The sequence below is a fragment of the Schistocerca cancellata genome, chromosome 9 (assembly GCF_023864275.1).
Source record: "Schistocerca cancellata isolate TAMUIC-IGC-003103 chromosome 9, iqSchCanc2.1, whole genome shotgun sequence".
Taxonomy (NCBI): Eukaryota; Metazoa; Arthropoda; class Insecta; order Orthoptera; family Acrididae; genus Schistocerca; species Schistocerca cancellata.
The window spans coordinates 526,484,109-526,505,750 of NC_064634.1; positions in this window are offsets into that span (position 1 = coordinate 526,484,109).

Sequence of the window (21,642 nt, forward strand, 5' to 3'; positions counted from 1 at the left end):
CCTGAACGTTGCAATTATCTATCAGTTTTGCGTCGGATTCGGAAATCTAGACTCGCAGGAGACGGACCATTAGGTGCCCAAGGCAGCAATATCCCCTTGGAGACAAGTCGGCTGGAGGACGATGTATTGATTCGCGATGCCATTTGAGATTTTCATCGCTATTAGGAGGCCCTGAACGTTACAATTAACTATCAGTTTTGCGTCCGATTCGAAAATCTCGACTCATAAGAGACGGACCATAAGGTGCCCGAGGCAGCAATATCCCCTTGGAGACAAGTCGGCTGGAGGACGATGTATTGAATCGCGATGCCATTTGAGTGTTCCACCGTGATTAGGAAGCCCTGAAAGTTACAATTAACTATCAGTTTTGCATCCGATTCGAAAATCTAGTCTCACAGGAGACGGACTATAAAGTGCCCGAGACAGCAGAATATCTTGGAGACAAGTCGGCTGGAGGACGATGTATTCAATCGCGACGCAATTTGAGAATTTCATCGTCACTAGGAGGCCCTGAACGTAACAATTAACATCAGTTTTGCGACCGTTTCGAAAATCTAGACTCACAGTAGACGGACCATAAGGTGCCCGAGGCAGCAATATCCCCTTGGAGACAAGTCGGCTGGAGGACGATGTATTGAATCGCGATGCAATTTGAGTTTTCCATCGTGATTAGTTGCCCTGAACGTTACAATTAACTATCAGTTTTGCGTCGGATTCGAAAATCTACACTCACAGGACACGGATCATAAGGTGCCCGAGGCAGCAATATCCCCTTGGAGACAAGTCGGCTGGAGGACCATGTATTGAATCGCGATACAATTTGAGATTTCCATCGTCATCAGGAGGCCCTGAATGTTGTAATTAACATCAGTTTTGCGTCTGATTCGAAAAACTAGACTCACAGGAGACGGACCATAAGGTGCCGGAGGCAGCAATATCCCCTTGGAGACAAGTCGGCTGGAGGACGATGTATTGATTCGCGATGCAATTTGAGATTTTCATCGCCGTTTGGAGGCCTTGAACGTTACAATTAACCATCAGTTTTGCGTCCGATTCGAAAATCTAGACTCACAGGAGAGGGAGCATAAGGTGCCCGAGGCAGCAATATCCCCTTGGAGACAAGTCGGCTGGAGGACGATGTATTGAATCGCGATGCAATTTGAGTTTTCCATCGTCATTAGAGGCCCTGAACGTTAAAATTAACTATCAGTTTTGCGCCGGATTCGAAAATCTACACTCACAGGAGACGGATCATAAGGTGCCCGAGGCAGCAATATCCCCTTGGAGACAAGTCGTCTGGAGGACGATGTATTGAATCGCGATGCAATTTGAGATTTCCATCGTCATTAGGAGGCCCTGAATGTTACAATTAACATCAGTTTTGCGTCGGATTCGAAAAACTAGACTCACAGGAGACGGACCATAAGGTGCCCGAGGCAGCAATATCCCCTTGGAGACAAGTCGGCTGGAGGACGATGTATTGATTCGCGATGCAATTTGAGATTTTCATCGCCATTAGGAGGCCCTGAACGTTACAATTAACTATCAGTTTTGCGTCGGATTCGGAAATCTAGACTCGCAGGAGACGGACCATAAGGTGCCCAAGGCAGCAATATCCCCTTGGAGACAAGTCGGCTGGAGGACGATGTATTGATTCGCGATGCAATTTGAGATTTTCATCGCTATTAGGAGGCCCTGAACGTATCAATTAACTATCAGTTTTGCGTCCGATTCGAAAATCTAGACTCACAGGAGACGTACCATAAGGTGTACCAGGCAGAAATATTCCCTAGGAGACAAGTCGGCTGGAGGACGATGTATTGCATCTGGACGGAACGTGAGTGTTCCATCGTCATTAGGAGACCCTGAACGTTACAATTAACCATCAGTTTTGCGTCGGATTCGAAAATCTTGACTCACAAGAGACGGACCATAAGGTGCCCGAGGCAGCAATATCCCCTTGGAGACAAGTCGGCTGGAGGACGTATTATTGAATCGCGACGCAATTTGAGTGTTCCATCGTCATTAGGAGGCCCTGAACGTTACAATTAACCATCATATTTGCGTCGGATTCGAGAATTTGGACTCACAGTAGACGGACCATAAGGTGCCCGAGGCAGCAATATCCCCTTGGAGACAAGTCGGCTGGAGGACGATGTATTGAATCGCGATGCAATTTGAGATTTCCATCGTCATTAGGAAGCCCTGAATGTTACAATTAACATCAGTTTTGCGTCCGATTCGAAAATACAGACTCACAGGAGACAGAGCATAAGGTGCCCCAGACAGCAATATCCCCTTGGAGACAAGTCGGCTGGAGGACGATGTATTGAATCGCGATGCAATTTGAGTTTTCCATCGTCATTAGTGGCCCTGAACGTTACAATTAACTATCAGTTTTGCGTCGGATTCGAAATTCTACACTCTCAGGACACGGATCATAAGGTGCCCGAGGCAGCAATATCCCCTGGGAGACAAGTTGGCTGGAGGACGATGTATTGATTCGCGATGCAATTTGAGAATTTTATCGTCACTAGGAGGCCCTGAACGTGACAATTAACATCAGTTTTGCGACCGATTCGAAAATCTAGACTCACAGTAGACGGACCATAAGGTGCCCGAGGCAGCAATATCCCCTTGGGGACAAGTCGGCTGGAGGACGATGTATTGATTCGCTATGCAATTTGAGATTTCCATCGTCATTAGGAGGCCCTGAATGTTACAATTAACATCAGTTTTGCGTCAGATTCGAAAAACTAGACTCACACGAGACGGACCATAAGGTGCCCGAGGCAGCAATATCCCCTTGGAGACTAGTCGGCTGGAGGGCGATGTATTGATTGGCGATGCAATATGAAATTTTCATCGCCATTAGGAGGCCCTGAACGTTACAATTAACTATCAGGTTTGCGTCGGATTCGAAAATCTAGACTCCCAGGAGATGGACCATAAGGTAACTAAGGAAGCAATATCCCCTTGCAGATAAGTCGGCTGGAGGACGATGTATTGAATCGCGGCACAATTTGAGTGTTCCATCGTCATTAGGAGGCCATGAACGTTTCAATTAACCATCAGTTTTGCGTCGGATTCGAAAATCTAGACTCACAGGAGACGGACCATAAGGTGCCCGAGGCAGCAATATCCCCTTGGAGACATGTCGGCTGGAGGAAGATGTATTGAATCGCGATGCAATTTGAGTTTTCCATCGTCATTAGGAAGCCCTGAACGTTACAATTAACCATCAGTTTTGCGTCGGATTCGAAAATCTTGACTCACAAGGGACGGACCATAAGGTGTCCGAGGCAGCAATATCCCCTTGGAGACAAGTCGGCTGGAGGACGTATTATTGAATCGCGACGCAATTTGAGTGTTCCATCGTCATTAGGAGGCCCTGAACGTTACAATTAACCATCATATTTGCGTCGGATTCGAGAATTTAGACTCACAGTAGACGGACCATAAGGTGCCCGAGGCAGCAATATCCCCTTGGAGACAAATCGGCTGGAGGACGATGTATTGAATCGCGATGCAATTTGAGATTTCCATCGTCATTAGGAGGCCCTGAATGTTACAATTAACATCAGTTTTGCGTCCGATTCGAAAATACAGACTCACAGGAGACGGAGCATAAGGTGCCCGAGGCAGCAATATCCCCTTGGAGACAAGTCGGCTGGAGGACGATGTATTGAATCGCGATGCAATTTGAGTTTTCCATCGTCATTAGAGGCCCTGATCGTTACAATTAACTATCAGTTTTGCGCCGGATTCGAAAATCTACACTCACAGGAGACGGATCATAAGGTGCCCGAGGCAGCAATATCCCCTTGGAGACAAGTCGTCTGGATGACGATGTATTGAATCGCGATGCAATTTGAGATTTCCATCGTCATTAGGAGGCCCTGAATGTTACAATTAACATCAGTTTTGCGTCAGATTCGAAAAACTAGACTCACAGGAGACGGACCATAAGGTGCCCGAGGCAGCAATATCCCCTTGGAGACAAGTCGGCTGGAGGACGATGTATTGATTCGCGATGCAATTTGAGATTTTCATCGCCATTAGGAGGCCCTTAACGTTACAATTAACTATCAGTTTTGCGACGGATTCGGAAATCTAGACTCGCAGGAGACGGACCATAAGGTGCCCAAGGCAGCAATATCCCCTTGGAGACAAGTCGGCTGGAGGACGATGTATTGATTCGCGATGCAATTTGAGATTTTCATCGCCATTAGGAGGCCCTGAACGTATCAATTAACTATCAGTTTTGCGTCGGATTCGGAAATCTAGACTCGCAGGAGACGGACCATAAGGTGCCCAAGGCAGCAATATCCCATTGGAGACAAGTCGGCTGGAGGACGATGTATTGAATCGCGATGCAATTTGAGTTTTCCATCGCCATTAGGAGGCCCTGACCGTTACAATTAACTATCAGTTTTGCGTCCGATTCGAAAATCTAGACTCACAGGAGACGTACCATAAGGTGTACCAGGCAGAAATATTCCCTAGGAGACAAGTCGGCTGGAGGACGATGTATTGCATCTGGACGGAACGTGAGTGTTCCATCGTCATTAGGAGACCCTGAACGTTACAATTAACCATCAGTTTTGCGTCGGATTCGAAAATCTTGACTCACAAGAGACGGACCATAAGGTGCCCGAGGCAGCAATAACCCCTTGGAGACAAGTCGGCTGGAGGACGTATTATTGAATCGCGACGCAATTTGAGTGTTCCATCGCCATTAGGAGGCCCTGAACGTTACAATTAACCATCATATTTGCGTCGGATTCGAGAATTTAGACTCACAGTAGACGGACCATAAGGTGCCCGAGGCAGCCATATCCCCTTGGAGACAAGTCGGCTGGAGGACGATGTATTGAATCGCGATGCAATTTGAGATTTCCATCGTCATTAGGAAGCCCTGAATGTTACAATTAACATCAGTTTTGCGTCCGATTCGAAAATACAGACTCACAGGAGACAGAGCATAAGGTGCCCCAGACAGCAATATCCCCTTGGAGACAAGTCGGCTGGAGGACGATGTATTGAATCGCGATGCAATTTGAGTTTTCCATCGTCATTAGTGGCCCTGAACGTTACAATTAACTATCAGTTTTGCGTCGGATTCGAAAATCTACACTCACAGGACACGGATCATAAGGTGCCCGAGGCAGCAATATCCCCTTGGAGACAAGTCGGCTGGAGGACCATGTATTGAATCGCGATACAATTTGTGATTTTCATCGTCATTAGGAGGCCCTGAATGTCGTAATTAACATCAGTTTTGCGTCAGGTTCGAAAATCTAGACTCACAGGAGACGGAGCATAAGGTGCCCGACGCAGCAATATCCCCTTGGAGGCTAGTCGGCTAGAGGACGATGTATTGAATCGCGATGCAATTTGAGTTTTCCATCGTCATTAGAGGCCCTGAACGTTACAATTAACTATCAGTTTTGCGTCGGATTCGAAAATCTACACTCACAGGAGACGGATCATAAGGTGCCCGAGGCAGCAATATCCCCTTGGAGACAAGTCGTCTGGAGGACGATGTATTGAATCGCGATGCAATTTGAGATTTCCATCGTCATTAGGAGGCCCTGAATGTTACAATTAACATCAGTTTTGCGTCAGATTCGAAAAACTAGACTCACAGGAGACGGCCATAAGGTGCCCAAGGTAGCAATATCCCCTTGGAGACAAGTCGGCTGGAGGACGATGTATTGATTCGCGATGCAATTTGAGATTTTCATTGCCATTAGGAGGCCCTGAACGTTGCAATTAACTATCAGTTTTGCGTCGGATTCGGAAATCTAGACTCGCAGGAGACGGACCATTAGGTGCCCAAGGCAGCAATATCCCCTTGGAGACAAGTCGGCTGGAGGACGATGTATTGATTCGCGATGCAATTTGAGATTTTCATCGCTATTAGGAGGCCCTGAACGTTACAATTAACTATCAGTTTTGCGTCCGATTCGAAAATCTAGACTCATAAGAGACGGACCATAAGGTGCCCGAGGCAGCAATATCCCCTTGGAGACAAGTCGGCTGGAGGACGATGTATTGAATCGCGATGCCATTTGAGTGTTCCATCGTGATTAGGAAGCCCTGAAAGTTACAATTAACTATCAGTTTTGCATCCGATTCGAAAATCTAGTCTCACAGGAGACGGACTATAAAGTGCCCGAGACAGCAGCATATCTTGGAGACAAGTCGGCTGGAGGGCGATGTATTGAATCGCGACAAAATTTGAGTGTTCCATCGTCATTAGGAGGCCCTGACCGTTTCAATTAACCATCAGTTTTGTGTCGGATTCGAAAATCTAGACTCACAGGAGACGTACCATAAGGTGCCCGAGGCAGCAATATCCCCTTGGAGACAAGTCGGCTGGAGGACGATGTATTAAATCGCGATGCAATTTGAGTTTTCCATCGCCATTAGGATGCCCTGAAAGTTACAATTTACTATCAGTTTTGCATCCGATTCGAAAATCTAGACTCACAGGAGACGGAACATAAAGTGCCCGAGACAGCAATATCCCGTTGGAGACAAGTCGGCTGGAGGACGATGTATTCAATCGCGACGCAATTTGAGTGTTCCATCGTCATTAGGAGGCCCTGAACGTTACAATTAACTATCAGTTTTGCGTCGGATTCGAAAATCTTGACTCACAAGAGACGGACCATAAGGTGCCCGAGGCAGCAATGTCAGATTGGAGACAAGCCGGCTGGAGGACGATGTATTGATTCGCGATGCAATTTGAGATTTCCATCGTCATTAGGAGTCCCTGAATGTTACAATTAACATCAGTTTTGCGTCAGATTCGAAAAACTAGAATCACAGGAGACGGCCATAAGGTGCCCAAGGTAGCAATATCCCCTTGGAGACAAGTCGGCTTGAGGACGATGTATTGATTCGCGATGCAATTTGAGATTTTCATTGCCATTAGGAGGCCCTGAACGTTGCAATTAACTATCAGTTTTGCGTCGGATTCGGAAATCTAGACTCGCAGGAGACGGACCATTAGGTGCATAAGGCAGCAATATCCCCTTGGAGACAAGTCGGCTGGAGGACGATGTATTGATTCGCGATGCAATTTGCGATTTTCATCGCTATTAGGAGGCCCTGAACGTTACAATTAACTATCAGTTTTGCGTCCGATTCGAAAATCTCGACTCATAAGAGACGGACCATCAGGTGCCCGAGGCAGCAATATCCCCTTGGAGACAAGTCGGCTGGAGGACCATGTATTCAATCGCGACGCAATTTGAGTGTTCCATCGTCATTAGGAGGCCCTGAACGTTACAATTAACCATCAGTTTTGCGTCGGATTCGAAAATCTTGACTCACAAGAGACGGACCATAAGGTGCCCGAGGCAGCAATATCCCATTGGAGACAAGCCGGCTGGAGGACGATGTATTGATTCGCGATGCAATTTGAGATTTTCATCGCTATTAGGAGGCCCTGAACGTTACAATTAACTATCAGTTTTGCGTCGGATTCAAAAATCTTGACTCACAAGAGACGGACCATAAGGTGCCCGAGGCAGCAATATCCCATTGGAGACAAGCCGGCTGGAGGACGATGTATTGATTCGCGATGCAATTTGAGATTTCCATCGTCATTAGGAGGCCCTGAATGTTACAATTAACATCAGTTTTGCGTCAGATTCGAAAAACTAGACTCACAGGAGACGGCCATAAGGTGCCCAAGGTAGCAATATCCCCTTGGAGACAAGTCGGCTGGAGGACGATGTATTGATTCGCGATGCAATTTCAGATTTTCATTGCCATTAGGAGGCCCTGAACGTTGCAATTATCTATCAGTTTTGCGTCGGATTCGGAAATCTAGACTCGCAGGAGACGGACCATTAGGTGCCCAAGGCAGCAATATCCCCTTGGAGACAAGTCGGCAGGAGGACGATGTATTGATTCGCGATGCCATTTGAGATTTTCATCGCTATTAGGAGGCCCTGAACGTTACAATTAACTATCAGTTTTGCGTCCGATTCGAAAATCTCGACTCATAAGAGACGGACCATAAGGTGCCCGAGGCAGCAATATCCCCTTGGAGACAAGTCGGCTGGAGGACGATGTATTGAATCGCGATGCCATTTGAGTGTTCCACCGTGATTAGGAAGCCCTGAAAGTTACAATTAACTATCAGTTTTGCATCCGATTCGAAAATCTAGTCTCACAGGAGACGGACTATAAAGTGCCCGAGACAGCAGAATATCTTGGAGACAAGTCGGCTGGAGGACGATGTATTCAATCGCGACGCAATTTGAGAATTTCATCGTCACTAGGAGGCCCTGAACGTAACAATTAACATCAGTTTTGCGACCGTTTCGAAAATCTAGACTCACAGTAGACGGACCATAAGGTGCCCGAGGCAGCAATATCCCCTTGGAGACTAGTCGGCTGGAGGGCGATGTATTGATTGGCGATGCAATATGAAATTTTCATCGCCATTAGGAGGCCCTGAACGTTACAATTAACTATCAGTTTTGCGTCGGATTCGAAAATCTAGACTCGCAGGAGACGGACCATAAGGTGCCTAAGGAAGCAATATCCCCTTGCAGATAAGTCGGCTGGAGGACGATGTATTGAATCGCGGCACAATTTGAGTGTTCCATCGTCATTAGGAGGCGATGAACGTTTCAATTAACCATCAGTTTTGCGTCGGATTCGAAAATCTAGACCCACAGGAGACGGACCATAAGGTGCCCGAGGCAGCAATATCCCCTTGGAGACATGTCGGCTGGAGGACGATGTATTGAATCGCGATGCAATTTGAGTTTTCCGTCGTCATTAGGTGGCCCTGAACGTTACAATTAACCATCAGTTTTGCGTCGGATTCGAAAATCTTGACTCACAAGAGACGGACCATAAGGTGTCCGAGGCAGCAATATCCCCTTGGAGACAAGTCGGCTGGAGGACGTATTATTGAATCGCGACGCAATTTGAGTGTTCCATCGTCATTAGGAGGCCCTGAACGTTACAATTAACCATCATATTTGCGTCGGATTCGAGAATTTAGACTCACAGTAGACGGACCATAAGGTGCCCGAGGCAGCAATATCCCCTTGCAGACAAGTCGGCTGGAGGACGATGTATTGAATCGCGATGCAATTTGAGATTTCCATCGTCATTAGGAGGCCCTGAATGTTACAATTAACATCTGTTTTGGGTCCGATTCGAAAATACACACTCACAGGAGACGGAGCATAAGGTGCCCGAGGCAGCAATATCCCCTTGGAGACAAGTTGGCTGGAGGACGATGTATTGAATCGCGATGCAATTTGAGTTTTCCATCGTCATTAGTTGCCCTGAACGTTACAATTAACTATCAGTTTTGCGTCGGATACGAAAATCTACACTCACAGGACACGGACCATAAGGTGCCCAAGGCAGCAATATCCCCTTGTAGACAAGTCGGCTGGAGGAAGATGTATTGAATCGCGATGCAATTTGAGATTTTCATCGCCGTTAGGAGGCCCTGAACGTTATCATTAACCATCAGTTTTACGTCCGATTCGAAAATCTAGACTCAAAGGAGACGGAGCATAAGGTGCCTGAGGCAGCAATATCCCCTTGGAGACAAGTCGGCTGGAGGACGATGTATTGAATTGCGTTGCAATTTGAGTTTTCCATCGTCATTAGAGGCCCTGTACGTTCCAATTAACTATCAGTTTTGCGTCGGATTCGAAAATCTACACTCACAGGAGACGGACCATAAGGTGTGCGAGGCAGAAATATTCCCTTGGAGACAAGTCGGCTGGAGGACGATATATTGTATCTCGTCGCAATTTGAGTGTTCCCTCGTCAAAAGGAGGCCCTCAAAGTTACAATTACCTATCAGTTTTCGTCCGATTCGAAAATCTAGACTCGCAGGAGACGGACCATAAGGTGCCCAAGGCAGCAATATCCCCTTGTAGAGAAGTCGGCAGGAGGACGATGTATTGAATCGCGTCGCAATTTGAGTGTTCCATCGTCATTAGGAGGCCCTGAACGTTTCAATTAACCATCAGCTTTGCGTCGGATTCGAAAATCTAGACTCACAGGAGACGGACCATAAGGTGCCGGAGGCAGCAATATCCCCTTGGAGACAAGTCGCCTGGAGGACGATGTATTGAATCGCGATGCAATTTGAGTTTTCCATCGCCATTAGGAGGCCCTGAACGTTACAATTAACTATCAGTTTTGCAACCGATTCGAAAATGTAGACTCACAGGAGACGGACCATAAGGTGCCCGAGGCAGCAATATCCCCTTGGAGACAAGTCTGCTGGAGGACAATGTATTGAATAGCGATGCAATTTGAGATTTCCATCGTCATTAGGAGGCCCTGAATGTTACAATTAACATCAGTTTTGCGTCCGATTCGAAAATACAGACTCACAGGAGACGGAGCATAAGGTGCCCGAGGCAGCAATATCCCCTTGGAGACAAGTTGGCTGGACGACGATGTATTGATTCGCTATGCAATCTGAGTTTTCATCGTCATTAGGAGGCCCTGAACGTAACAATTAACATCAGTTTTGCGTCCGATTCGAAAATCTAGACTCACAGGAGACGCAGCATAAGGTGCCCGAGGCAGCAATATCCCCTTGGAGACAAGTCGGCTGGAGGACGATGTATTGAATCGCGATGCAATTTGTGATTTCCATCGTCATTAGAGGCCCTGAACGTTACAATTAACTATCAGTTTTGCGTCGGATTCGAAAATCTACACTCACAGGAGACGGATCATAAGGTGCCCGAGACAGCAATATCCCCTTGGAGACAAGTCGGCTGAGGACGATGTATTGAATCGCGATGCAATTTGAGATTTCCATCGTCATTATGAGGCCCTGAATGTTACAATTAACATCAGTTTTCCGTCAGATTCGAAAAACTAGACTCACAGGAGACGGACCATAAAGTTCTCTAGGCAGCACTATCCCCTTGGAGACAAGTCGGCTGGAGGACGATGTATTGAATCTCGATGTAGTTTGAGATTTTCATCGCCATTTGGAGGCCCTGAACCTTACAATTAACTATCAGTTTTGCGTCGGATTCGAACATCTAGACTCACAGGAGACGGACCATATGGTGTACGAGGCAGAAATATTCCCTAGGAGACAAGTCGGCTGGAGGACGATGTATTGAATCTGCAAGGAATGTGAGTGTTCCATCGTCATTAGGAGACCCTGAACTTTACAATTAACCATCAGTTTTGCGTCGGATTCGAAAATCTAAACTCACAGGAGACGGACCATAAGGTGCCCCAGGCAGCAATATCCCCTTGGACACAAGACGGCCAGAGGACGATATATTGAATCGCGACGCAATTTGAGTGTTCCATCGTCATTAGGTGGCCCTGAACGTTACAATTAACCATCACTTTTGCGTCCGATTCGAAAATCTAGACTGACAAGAGACGGACCATAAGGTGCCCGAGGCAGCAATATCCTCTTGGAGACAATTCCGCTGGAGGACGATGTATTGAATCGCACATGCAATTTGAGTTTTCCATCGTCATTAGGAGGCCCTGGACGTTACAATTAACCGGCAGTTTTGCGTCGGATTCGAAAATCTAGACTTACAGGGGATGTCCGAGGCAGCAATATCCCCTTGGAGACAAGTCGTCTGGAGGACGATGTATTAAATCTCGATGCAATTTGAGTTTTCCATCGTCATTAGCAGGCCCTGAACGTTACAATTAATCATCAGTTTTGCGTCGGATTCGAAAATCTAGGCTCACAGGAGACGGATCATAAGGTGCCCGAGGCAGCAATATCACCTTGGAGTCGGCTGGAGGACGATGTATTGAATCGCGATTCTATTTGAGATTTCCATCGTCATTAGGAGGCCCTGAATGTTACAATTAACATCTGTTTTGCGTCCGATTCGAAAATCTAGACTCACAAGAGACGGACCATAAGGTGCCCGAGGCAGCAATATCCCCTTGGAGACAAGTCGGCTGGATGACGATGTATTGATTCGCGATGCAATTTGAGATTTTCATCGCCGTTAGGAGGCCCTGAACGTTACAATTAACCATCAGTTTTGCGTCCGATTCGAAAATCTAGACTCAAAGGAGACGGAGCATAAGGTGCCTGAGGCAGCAATATCCCCTTGGAGACAAGTCGGCTGGAGGACGATGTATTGAATTGCGTTGCAATTTGAGTTTTCCATCGTCATTAGAGGCCCTGTGCGTTACAATTAACTATCAGTTTTGCGTCGGATTCGAAAATCTACACTCACAGGAGACGGACCATAAGGTGCCCGAGGCAGCAATATCCCCTTGGAGACATGTCGGCTGGAGGACGATGTATTGAATCGCGATGCAATTTGAGATTTTCATCGCCATTAGGAGGCCCTGAACGCTACAATTAACTATCAGTTTTGCGTCGGATTCGAAAATCTAGACTCGCAGGAGACGGACCACAAAGTGCCCAAGGCAGCATAATCCCCTTGTAGGCAAGTCGGCTGGAGGACGATGTATTGAATCGCGACGCAATTTGAGTGTTCCATCGTCATTAGGAGGCCCTGATTGTTTCAATTAACCATCAGTTTTGCGTCGGATTCGAATATCTAGACTCACAGGAGACGGACCATAAGGTGCCCGAGGCAGCAATATCCCCTTGGAGACAAGTTGGCTGGAGGACGATGTATTGATTCGCGATGCAATTTGAGATTTTCATCGTCATTAGGAGGCCCTGAACGTAACAATTAACATCAGTTTTGCGACCGATTCGAAAATCTAGACTCACAGTAGACGGACCATAAGGTGCCCGAGGCAGCAATATCCCCGTGGAGACAAGCCGGCTGGAGGACGATGTATTGAATCGCGATGCAATTTGAGTTTTCCATCGTCATTAGTTGCCCTGAACGTTACAATTAACTATCAGTTTTGCGTCGGATACGAAAATCTACACTCACAGGACACGGACCATAAGGTGCCCAAGGCAGCAATATCCCCTTGTAGACAAGACGGCTGGAGGAAGATGTATTGAATCGCGATGCAATTTGAGATTTTCATCGCCGTTAGGAGGCCCTGAACGTTATCATTAACCATCAGTTTTGCGTCCGATTCGAAAATCTAGACTCAAAGGAGACGGAGCATAAGGTGCCTGAGGCAGCAATATCCCCTTGGAGACAAGTCGGCTGGAGGACGATGTATTGAATTGCGTTGCAATTTGAGTTTTCCATCGTCATTAGAGGCCCTGTACGTTCCAATTAACTATCAGTTTTGCGTCGGATTCGAAAATCTACACTCACAGGAGACGGACCATAAGGTGTGCGAGGCAGAAATATTCCCTTGGAGACAAGTCGGCTGGAGGACGATATATTGTATCTCGTCGCAATTTGAGTGTTCCCTCGTCAAAAGGAGGCCCTCAACGTTACAATTACCTATCAGTTTTCGTCCGATTCGAAAATCTAGACTCGCAGGAGACGGACCATAAGGTGCCCAAGGCAGCAATATCCCCTTGTAGAGAAGTCGGCAGGAGGACGATGTATTGAATCGCGTCGCAATTTGAGTGTTCCATCGTCATTAGGAGGCCCTGAACGTTTCAATTAACCATCAGCTTTGCGTCGGATTCGAAAATCTAGACTCACAGGAGACGGACCATAAGGTGCCGGAGGCAGCAATATCCCCTTGGAGACAAGTCGCCTGGAGGACGATGTATTGAATCGCGATGCAATTTGAGTTTTCCATCGCCATTAGGAGGCCCTGAACGTTACAATTAACTATCAGTTTTGCATCCGATTCGAAAATGTAGACTCACAGGAGACGGACCATAAGGTGCCCGAGGCAGCAAAATCCCCTTGGAGACAAGTCGGCTGGAGGACAATGTATTGAATCGCGATGCAATTTGAGATTTCCATCGTCATTAGGAGGCCCTGAATGTTACAATTAACATCAGTTTTGCGTCCGATTCGAAAATACAGACTCACAGGAGACGGAGCATAAGGTGCCCGAGGCAGCAATATCCCCTTGGAGACAAGTTGGCTGGACGACGATGTATTGATTCGCTATGCAATCTGAGTTTTCATCGTCATTAGGAGGCCCTGAACGTAACAATTAACATCAGTTTTGCGTCCGATTCGAAAATCTAGACTCACAGGAGACGCAGCATAAGGTGCCCGAGGCAGCAATATCCCCTTGGAGACAAGTCGGCTGGAGGACGATGTATTGAATCGCGATGCAATTTGTGATTTCCATCGTCATTAGAGGCCCTGAACGTTACAATTAACTATCAGTTTTGCGTCGGATTCGAAAATCTACACTCACAGGAGACGGATCATAAGGTGCCCGAGACAGCAATATCCCCTTGGAGACAAGTCGGCTGAGGACGATGTATTGAATCGCGATGCAATTTGAGATTTCCATCGTCATTATGAGGCCCTGAATGTTACAATTAACATCAGTTTTCCGTCAGATTCGAAAAACTAGACTCACAGGAGACGGACCATAAAGTTCCCGAGGCAGCACTATCCCCTTGGAGACAAGTCGGCTGGAGGACGATGTATTGAATCTCGATGTAGTTTGAGATTTTCATCGCCATTTGGAGGCCCTGAACCTTACAATTAACTATCAGTTTTGCGTCGGATTCGAACATCTAGACTCACAGGAGACGGACCATATGGTGTACGAGGCAGAAATATTCCCTAGGAGACAAGTCGGCTGGAGGACGATGTATTGAATCTGCACGGAATGTGAGTGTTCCATCGTCATTAGGAGACCCTGAACTTTACAATTAACCATCAGTTTTGCGTCGGATTCGAAAATCTAAACTCACAGGAGACGGACCATAAGGTGCCCCAGGCAGCAATATCCCCTTGGACACAAGACGGCCAGAGGACGATATATTGAATCGCGACGCAATTTGAGTGTTCCATCGTCATTAGGTGGCCCTGAACGTTACAATTAACCATCACTTTTGCGTCCGATTCGAAAATCTAGACTGACAAGAGACGGACCATAAGGTGCCGAGGCAGCAATATCCTCTTGGAGACAATTCCGCTGGAGGACGATGTATTGAATCGCACATGCAATTTGAGTTTTCCATCGTCATTAGGAGGCCCTGGACATTACAATTAACCGGCAGTTTTGCGTCGGATTCGAAAATCTAGACTTACAGGGGATGTCCGAGGCAGCAATATCCCCTGGAGACAAGTCGGCTGGAGGACGATGTATTAAATCTCGATGCAATTTGAGTTTTCCATCGTCATTAGCAGGCCCTGAACGTTACAATTAATCATCAGTTTTGCGTCGGATTCGAAAATCTAGGCTCACAGGAGACGGATCATAAGGTGCCCGAGGCAGCAATATCACCTTGGAGTCGGCTGGAGGACGATGTATTGAATCGCGATTCTATTTGAGATTTCCATCGTCATTAGGAGGCCCTGAATGTTACAATTAACATCTGTTTTGCGTCCGATTCGAAAATCTAGACTCACAAGAGACGGACCATAAGGTGCCCGAGGCAGCAATATCCCCTTGGAGACAAGTCGGCTGGATGACGATGTATTGATTCGCGATGCAATTTGAGATTTTCATCGCCGTTAGGAGGCCCTGAACGTTACAATTAACCATCAGTTTTGCGTCCGATTCGAAAATCTAGACTCGCAGGAGACGGACCACAAAGTGCCCAAGGCAGCATAATCCCCTTGTAGGCAAGTCGGCTGGAGGACGATGTATTGAATCGCGACGCAATTTGGGTGTTCCCTCGTCATTAGGAGGCCCTCAACGTTACAATTATTTATCAGTTTTGCGTCCGATTCGAAAATCTAGAATCACAAGAGACTGACCATAAGGTGCCCGAGGCAGCAATATGCCATTGGAGTCAAGTCGGCTGGAGGATGATGTATTGAATCGCGATGCCATTTGAGTGTTCCATCGTGATTAGGAAGCCCTGAAAGTTACAATTAATTATCAGTTTTGCATCCGATTCGAAAATCGAGACTCACAGGAGACGAACTATAAAGTGTCCGAGACAGCAGCATATCTTGGAGACAATTTGGCTGGAGGACGATGTATTGAATCGCAACGCAATTTGAGTGTTCCATCGTCATTAGGCGGCCCTGAACGTTACAATTAACCATCAGTTTTGCGTCGAATTCGAAAATCTAGACTCATAAGAGACGGACCATAAGGTGCCCGAGGCAGCGATATCCCCTTGGAGACAAGACGTCTGGAGGACGATGTATTGAATCGCGATGCAGTTTGAGTACTCCATCGTAATTAGGAAGCCCAGGACGTTACAATTAACTATCAGTTTTGCGTCCGATTCGAAAATCTAAACTCACAGGAAACGGACCACAAGGTGCCCGAGGCAGCAGTATCCGCTTGGAGACAAGTCGGCTGGAGGACGATGTAACGAATCGCGATGCAATTTGAGATTTCAATCGTCATTAGGAGGCCCTGAATGTCACAATTAACATCAGTTTGGCGTCGGATTCGAAAACCTAGACTCACAGGAGACGGACCATATGGTGCCCGAGGCAGCAATAACCCCTTGGAGACAAGTCGGCTGAAGGACGACGTATTGAATCGCGATGCAATTTGAGTTTCCCATCGCCATTAGGAGGCCCTGAACGTTACAATTAACTATCAGTTTTGCATCCGATTCGAAATTCTAGACTCACAGGAGACGGACCATAACGTGCCCGAGGCAGCAATATCCCCTTGGAGACAAGTCGGCTAGAGGACAATGTATTGAATCTGGACGGAATGTGAGTGTTCCATTGTCATCAGGAGGCCCTGAACGTTACAATTAACATCAGTTTTGCGTCGGATTCGAAAATCTAGACTCACAAGAGTCGGACCATATGGTGCCATATACAGCAATGTCCCCTTGAAGATAAGTCAGCTGGAGGACGATGTATTGAATCGCGATGCAATTTGAGTTTTCCATCGTCATTAGGAGGCCCTGAACGTTACAATTAACTATCGGATTTGCGTCCGATTCTAAAATCTAGACTCACAGGTGACGGACGGTAAAGTGCCCCAGGCAGCAATATCCCCTTGGAGACTAGTCGGCTGGAGGACGATGTATTGAATCTCAAATGCAAATTGAGTTTTCCATCGTCATTAGGAGGCCCTGAACGTTACAATTAACCATCAGTTTTCCGTCGGATTCGAAAATCTAGACTTACAGGGGACGGAACATATGGTGTCCGAGGCAGCAATATCCCCTTGGAGACAAGTCGGCTGGAGGACGATTTATTGACTCGCGACGCAATTTCAGTGTGCTGTCGTCTTTAGGAGGCCCTGAACGTTACAATTAACCATCAGATTTGCGTCGGATTCGAAAATCTAGACTCACAGGAGACGGATCATAAGGTGCCCGAGGCAGCAATATCCCCTTGCAGACATGTCGACTGGAGGACGATGTATTCATTCGGAATGCAATTTGAGATTTTCATCGTCATTAGGTGGCCCTGAACGTAACATTTAACATCAGTTTTGCGACCGATTCGAAAATCTAGACTCACAGTGGACGGACCTTACGGTGCCCGAGGCAGCAATATCCCCTTCGAGACAAGTCGGCTGGAGGACGAAATATTGAATAGCGATGCAATTTGAGTTTTCCATCGCCATTATGAGGCCCTGAACGTTACAATTAACTATCAGTTTTGCGTCCGATTTGAAAATCTAGACTCACAGGAGACGGACCATAAGTTGTACAAGGTAGCAATATTCCCTTGGAGACAAGTCGGCTGGAGGACGATGTATTGAATCTGGACGGAATGTGAGTGTTCCATCGTCATTAGGAGACCCTGAACATTACAATAAACCGTCAGTTTTGCGTCGGATTCGAAAATCTAGACTCACAGGAGACGGACCATAAGGTGCCCCAGGCAGCAATATCCCCTTGGAGACAGGTCGGCTGGAGGACGATGTATTGAATCGCGATGCAATTTGAGTTTTCCATCGTCATTAGGAGGCCCTGAACGTTACAATTCACTATCGGTTTTGCGTCCGATTCGAAAATCTAGACTCACAGGAGACGGACCATAAGGTGCCTGAGGCGGCAATATCCCCTTGGAGACAAGTTGGCTGTAGGAGGATTTATTGAATCGCGACGCAATTTGAGTGTTCCATCGTCATTAGGAGGCACTGAACGTTACAATTAATCATCAGTTTTGCGTCGGATTCGAAAATCTAGACTCACAGGAGACGGATCATAAGGTGCCCGAGGCAGCAATATCACCTTGGAGTCGGCTGGAGGACGATGTATTGAATCGCGATGCAATTTGAGATATCCATCGTCATTAGGAGGCCCTGAATGTTACAATTAACATCAGTTTTGCGTCGGATTCCAAAATCTAGATTCACAGGAGACGGACCATAAGGTGCCCGAGGCAGCAATATCCCCTTGGAGACAAGTCGGCTGGAGGACGATGTATTGATTCGTGATGCAATTTGAGATTTTCATCGCCGTTAGGAGGCCCTGAACGTTACAATTAACCATGAGTTTTGCGTCCGATTCGAAAATCTAGACTCACAGGAGACGGACCATAAGGTGCCCGAGGCAGCAATATCCCCTTGGAGACAAGTCGGCTGGAAGACGATGTATTAAATCGCGTTGCAATTTGAGTTTTCCATCGTCACTAGAGGCCCTGATCGTTACAATTAACTATCAGTTTTGCGTCCGATTCCAAAATCTAGTCTCACAGGAGATGGACCATAAGGTGTGCGAGGCAGAAATATTCCCTTGGAGACAAGTCGGCTGGAGGACGATATATTGTATCTCGTCGCAATTTGAGTGTTCCATCGTCAAAAGGAGGCCCTCAACGTTACAATTACCTATCAGTTTTCGTCCGATTCGAAAATCTAGACTCGCAGGAGACGGACCATAAGGTGCCCAAGGCAGCAATATCCCCTTGTAGACAAGTCGGCAGGAGGACGATGTATTGAATCGCGGCGCAATTTGAGTGTTCCATCGTCATTAGGAGGCCCTGAACGTTTCAATTAACCATCAGCTTTGCGTCGGATTCGAAAATCTAGACTCACAGGAGACGGACCATAAGGTGCCGGAGGCTGCAATATCCCCTTGGAGACAAGTCGGCTGGAGGACGATGTATTGAATCGCGATGCAATTTGAGTTTTCCATCGCCATTAGGAGGCCCTGAACGTTACAATTAACTATCAGTTTTGCGTCCGATTCGAAAATCTAGACTCACAGGAGTCGGACCATAAGGTGCCCGAGGCAGCAATATCCCCTTGGAGACAAGTCGCCTGGAGGACGATGTATTGAATCGCGATGCCATTTGAGTGTTCCATCGTGATTAGGAAGCCCTGAAAGTTACAATTAACTACCAGTTTTGCATCCGATTCGAAAATGTAGACTCACAGGAGACGGACCGTAAGGTGCCCGAGGCAGCAATATCCCCTTGGAGACAAGTTGGCTGGAGGACGATGTATTGAATCGCTATGCAATTTGAGATTTCCATCGTCATTAGAGGCCCTGAACGTTACAATTAACTATCAGTTTTGCGTCGGATTCGAAAATCTACACTCACAGGAGACGGATCATAAGGTGCCCGAGACAGCAATATCCCCTTGGAGACAAGTCGGCTGAGGACGATGTATTGAATCGCGATGCAATTTGAGATTTCCATCGTCATTAGGAGGCCCTGAATGTTACAATTAACATCAGTTTTCCGTCAGATTCGAAAAACTAGACTCACAGGAGACGGACCATAAAGTTCCCGAGGCAGCACTATCCCCTTGGAGACAAGTCGGCTGGAGGACGATGTATTGAATCTGGACGGAATGTGAGTGTTCCATCGTCATTAGGAGACCCTGAACTTTACAATTAACCATCAGTTTTGCGTCGGATTCGAAAATCTAAACTCACAGGAGACGGACCATAAGGTGCCCCAGGCAGCAATATCCCCTTGGACACAAGACGGCCAGAGGACGATATATTGAATCGCGACGCAATTTGAGTGTTCCATCGTCATTAGGTGGCCCTGAACGTTACAATTAACCATCACTTTTGCGTCCGATTCGAAAATCTAGACTGACAAGAGACGGACCATAAGGTGCCCGAGGCAGCAATATCCTCTTGGAGACAATTCCGCTGGAGGACGATGTATTGAATCGCGATGCAATTTAAGATTTCAATCGTCATTAGGAGGCCCTGACTGTTACAATTAACATCAGTTTGGCGTCGGATTCGAAAATCTAGACTCACAGGAGACGGACCATAATGTGCCCCAGGCAGCAATATCCCCTTGGAGACTAGTCGGCTGGAGGACGATGTATTGAATCGCACATGCAATTTGAGTTTTCCATCGTCATTAGGAGGCCCTGGACGTTACAATTAACCGGCAGTTTTGCGTCGGATTCGAAAATTTAGACTTACAGGGGATGTCCGAGGCAGCAATATCCCCTTGGAGACAAGTCGGCTGGAGGACGATGTATTAAATCTCGATGCAATTTGAGTTTTCCATCGTCATTAGCTGGCCCTGAGCGTTACAATTAATCATCAGTTTTGCGTCGGATTCGAAAATCTAGGCTCTCAGGAGACGGATCATAAGGTGCCCGAGGCAGAAATATCACCTTGGAGTCGGCTGGAGGACGATGTATTGAATCGCGATGCTATTTGAGATTTCCATCGTCATTAGGAGGCCCTGAATGTTACAATTAACATCAGTTTTGCGTCCGATTCGAAAATCTAGACTCACAGGACACGGACCATAAGGTGCCCAAGGCAGCAATATCCCCTTGTAGACAAGTCGGCTGGAGGACGATATATTGTATCTCGTCGCAATTTGAGTGTTCCCTCGTCAAAAGGAGGCCCTCAACGTTACAATTACCTATCAGTTTTCGTCCGATTCGAAAATCTAGACTCGCAGGAGACGGACCATAAGGTGCCCAAGGCAGCAATATCCCCTTGTAGAGAAGTCGGCAGGAGGACGATGTATTGAATCGCGGCGCAATTTGAGTGTTCCATCGTCATTAGGAGGCCCTGAACGTTTCAATTAACCATCAGCTTTGCGTCGGATTCGAAAATCTAGACTCACAGGAGACGGACCATAAGGTGCCGGAGGCAGCAATATCCCCTTGGAGACAAGTCGGCTGGAGGACGATGTATTGAATCGCGATGCAATTTGAGTTTTCCATCGCCATTAGGAGGCCCTGAACGTTACAATTAACTATCAGTTTTGCATCCGATTCGAAAATGTAGACTCACAGGAGACGGACCATAAGGTGCCCGAGGCAGCAATATCCCCTTGGAGACAAGTCGGCTGGAGGACAATGTATTGAATCGCGATGCAATTTGAGATTTCCATCGTCATTAGGAGGCCCTGAATGTTACAATTAACATCAGTTTTGCGTCCGATTCGAAAATACAGACTCACAGGAGACGGAGCATAAGGTGCCCGAGGCAGCAATATCCCCTTGGAGACAAGTTGGCTGGACGACGATGTATTGATTCGCTATGCAATCTGAGTTTTCATCGTCATTAGGAGGCCCTGAACGTAACAATTAACATCAGTTTTGCGTCCGATTCGAAAATCTAGACTCACAGGAGACGCAGCATAAGGTGCCCGAGGCAGCAATATCCCCTTGGAGACAAGTCGGCTGGAGGACGATGTATTGAATCGCGATGCTATTTGAGATTTCCATCGTCATTAGAGGCCC